General features: G+C 36.7%; 1 long non-coding RNA gene across 1 annotated transcript; it reads left to right on the forward strand.

Moving 5' to 3' along the window:
• The first annotated feature begins 1,518 nt into the window (after nt 1-1,518).
• On the forward strand, nt 1,519-2,997 carry LOC129349372 (uncharacterized). Its single transcript, XR_008602359.1, has 2 exons — nt 1,519-1,648; nt 2,495-2,997. It is a non-coding gene; the product is annotated as an uncharacterized LOC129349372 (long non-coding RNA).
• Nucleotides 2,998-4,525: the final 1,528 nt, after the last annotated feature.

Genomic DNA, 4,525 nt, shown 5'->3' on the forward strand with positions numbered 1-4,525 from the left:
ATTCACATAAAAATCAATCGATATCGTGCGAAATTTGCTGGATTTTGGTTGATGTTTTTGTGAATGTTCTTAAAAAAACATTTTAAACATTTGTTTTCCACCAAAAAATCTTCAAAAATTTCCCAAAAATGTTGAAAATGTGGACATCAGAAATTTCACTGTGAAATTTTTTTCCCCACATTTTCAAACTTTAAAACAGGTTAATTTTGACCCGCAGGACAACACGAGGGTTAAACTTAATTTGAGTTTTCTTGTAAAATACAACTCAAAACCAGATAATTTCAAGATTGTTTGACTTAACAAGATATTTAAGATGCATTGTCTTAAAACAAGTTCCTCCATCTTGCTGAAATGTCACCTGTTAAGTGAATTTATCTTAAATTGAATGGGATGAGATCACTGTTCCCTCTAAACTGCGCGCGTGCGCAATTGCGCACTGCTGACACGGTCACCGCACACAGAAAATCTGCGCTGTGCACAAAAAAAAAAATCCAAACTAAATTGTAAATAAAATAAACACGTAACAATTCATTCTGTGCTATTTTTCAATGTGAGTCAGTGAGTGACCGGTGACTGGCTGCTGCAGCCAATGATGCGATTCACATACATATTTACCATAGACTGTATATAATGGTATTTACGCAGCTAATCAACGTCATGCGTCCTTATGTGCAGCCACCGTTGTTCTCATAGATATGAATGAGTAGATAGGACACGTCCCTTTGAGCTGCGTGCTACAGCGAGGCTAAGCTAGTGGGGGCAAAGTTTCAGTGCATTCCCTTGATGTAGATGGCGTGAAAACGGAAACAAGTATGCCGGCTCACTGCGTCGTACGATTGAGACAAGGAAACTTGGAATGACTTTTCATAGGTAAGAATAGTTTTTGGCTCTTTTTTCATTATGAAATCTTGTTGAGAGCTTCCAGTCTATGAGAGCTAACTAGTTAGCCACTAGCAAAACACTAAGGCAAGCTAGCAGCTTGACAAGCAAATACCAGACGATTAATAGTAGCTGTAGTATAGTTGTACAAGCAGTAGTAGTAATACTAAAAGTACAAGCAGCAGTAGTATGAACAGCTGTTAGAGTCGTAGAAGTAGTATCAGCATTTGTAATAGTATTACAAGTTGTAGTAGCAGTGCCAGTATCAGCAGCAGTAGTTAATGTAAGACCACTACTACTAGTAGTAGTCACATTGCTATTACTACCACCAATATTACCAATAGTAGTTATAAAGCCTAACTCATGTATATCCAGATTACCATCTATGTTCTTCCTCCAAACCCATTTTATGATTGGGATTACAGGCAGTTCTTTAGGACTGCTCTCAAATAATTGAAATGTTACTAAACAAGGTTATACTTATCAAATTAAATAGCTCTGGTCTCCAGTATATTGGCGAATTCCATTCTTTGTACTTAATTTATTAGGATGATTTCTTTTTAATATGTTGTGTACAGACTTCTCTGTCTACTTTTCTTACTCCATGTAGGTTTCCCAGAGACTATGGGTTGAGGAGGAATTGGAAGTTTGTCGGCTTAGACCTGGTGTCATTCCATCAGTTTTAAACTTCCCAGCTCATCTTGGAAGAGTACGTGCCAGAAAGACCACGACCAAGCAGCCTTGAGATCTTAGGCAGCGTCTCCCTGAGGTGGGTGTCGATGGTGTTCACAGTCAGGTCTGTGGTAATCCCGTCAAAAAACAAAACAGAAAAAAATCTAGATTATAAATCAACATGTAACCAAAGTACCCTGTGTATAACGCCATAGTATAGGATGTAGTTCAGAAAATGTCAAAGTATAGTATGCTTTACTCAAGAATAACATAATATGGCCTGTAGTTCATAGTACAGCATGTTGGCAAGAAAAAAAAAAACAAAACATAGATTATTATGTGGTTCAAAAAGCACAAAATGATAGGATGTTGCCTAAAATTGTCATGTATGATATGTGGTTCAAAAAATGTCATAGTGCAGTATATTGTCAAAATAGTATGTAATTCAAGAAAACATCAGAGTATAATATGTCATCTAAAAAATGCCATAGAATAATAATTTCATTGCACAAGTAAAAGTATAGTAACTTTTAAAACTGTTCGAATTCTTATATGTTGCTAAAAAAAAAAAAAAAAAAAAAACGTCACAGTAATATGTCAATTAAAAAAGTCTATAGTATAGAGTGTCGCCCAACAAACATCATAGTATAGCATGTCGCTCTAAAAGCGTCACAGTATAGCCTTTAGTCCACAGCTGTCAGTAGGTGAGGAGCAACACCAAAAGAGTCCAAACGCTGGTTTCCAGAGGGTTAGACGAGAATTTATTTGAAAGAGTAAGTTTACAACAACACAACATGTGAGGGGGTTAAAAACAAATGGGTGTTAGTAAAATAAAAATAAATCAACAGAACTAAAAGTGCGCTTCATGTTGACATTGATGCAGTAGCACCCTAAACTAAAACTACCAATGGGTTCCCTGTTTTCCTTTGTGAACAATTCAAAGGTCCCTCTCTATCTCCCCACACATCCACCAACCACTGGAACACATCTCCAAAGTTCTGCCAGGCCAGCTCAGCTTCCCCTCAGAAGAAGTGCCGCCACCTGTCAGATGAAGGAGCCTTTTGAGAGGCAGCTGGCATCGTGATTGGACTGTACTTTGGTCTGTTCCAATCCAGCTTCAGCTCCAGAGACAGCAGGTGGGACGAGTCAACGGAGGCCGGGTGGACGAAGGCATGCAGCTGAGTACAATCCAGAAAACAACAGAGGAGGAGTGCAGCGGTCCAGGGCCAGAACAACCAGAGTAGCATCGTATGTCTCTTAGAAAACATCATAGTGTAGCCTTTGGTAAGAAAAAACGCCATCATATACATCGTATATTGTACAAATAACAAGCCAAAGGAAAGAGACATACATTGTAGAATTGTAGTAATTGTGGGCTGACTGATTTACTGATTATCAGTATTTTATTTTTTACTGATTTACGGTAATAAATACATTTAAAAATGGTGCTACTTTGGCTCTGAACCTTTATCTACCTGTGGTCGCTCTGTCTTCTGGAGTGATTTGATTGGTTATACGTCACGAATAAAACTCCTTTAACTTAACGTCTGTAAACAAAACAAAAACGTATCAACAAAGTTTTCTGTTAGAGTTTGTGTTCTTCTAAGTTTAACTCAAGATTTTAAATACTTTCATTTACTGCAAATGAATATCTACTCCAAATGTCTCACTAATAATCATTATCAGCCTTAAAAACCCACAAAACACCCCTCTATACTCAACCACACTTAGTACAGTCTGGTTCCCCCTTCTATAAATCTGCTTGGAATCTTCCACTTCCTGTTTGTCAAAGCCTTCTGTGGCCTTCTACCTGGACAGGTTTTGTTGGAGCTCATGCAACAAACATTTTGGGTAACTGCACTTTAATATGGATGGATGACACTGAATTAGAGTCTGTTTTAATGAGACTGAGTTAAGATGTGTAGCTCTGTCATTAAATAGTAAATTATTTCTCAGAATTCACAGAGAAAAGTCTGAAATGTTTGCTAGGTTAGCGTCCCACATGTTCTTTGGCTCAGCTAAAGCTAACTCTCGCCAACTTCTGGATCTCTATAGTTGCTTGTTGTTAAATTATCTTGCTGTAGGTGCTGAAGCTCAGAAAGTCTGAGATGTTTGTTCAGAATAAGCTCATTCTCAAGTCTTCTCTGAACTGTCCTCTTTTGTTGTAACTTTCCCTAAACTTAAGAGTTAATGACAGAGCAGCACATCCAGACTCAGTCTCATTTACGTAGAGATTAAACTTCAGTGTCATTCATTGATGTTAAAGTGCAGTTTTTCAAATGTTTGTTGCACATGCTCCCGACCAAACCAGTCCAGGTGGAAGACGATGTGAAGAGAAAGCTCCAGAGGATGAATATCACACATTTACATTGGAAATAAATGTCCTTTAATTAGACATTGCCATGCAAAAGTTGGATTTCCCTTTAATGATGTTCAAATCTTTGTTGAGTGTTTTGTTGATGTTGGTTTCTAAATGTTTTTTGACGCTCGGCCCCAAAGATTAAAACCTTCTACGGCTCACAAGCTGCAACAATTCACACATTATCAACTATCTTTCTGACTAAACTAAGATAAAAAGTGAAAAACTGCCTGATTCCTGCATCATGAATGTAAATCTTTTTGGTTTTTATGACCGTAAACTGAATATATTTGGGCTTGACATTTTATAAACCAAAACAAGAAATGAATTACTGGAGAAAAGGACAGATTAATGGACAAAGAAAATGTGTTTTCTAACATAGATGGCTGAATTACTCCAACAAGATACATACAATTTTAATTCAATTTTATTTATATAATGCCAATTACAGGTCATATTGTCTCAAGATGCTTTATTTTTATATTTTTTTGTCATATTTAAAATATGATAAAGTAAGAAATTTAAACCTCTTGACTAATCCAATTTATTATTTAGTTTTTAAGAGACTAATTGACAATTCAAACTTTCTCCACTAAAACTAATAAACATGAGGTC

Source organism: Amphiprion ocellaris, chromosome 7 (genome assembly GCF_022539595.1).
Source record: "Amphiprion ocellaris isolate individual 3 ecotype Okinawa chromosome 7, ASM2253959v1, whole genome shotgun sequence".
In the NCBI taxonomy this organism is placed as follows: Eukaryota; Metazoa; Chordata; class Actinopteri; family Pomacentridae; genus Amphiprion; species Amphiprion ocellaris.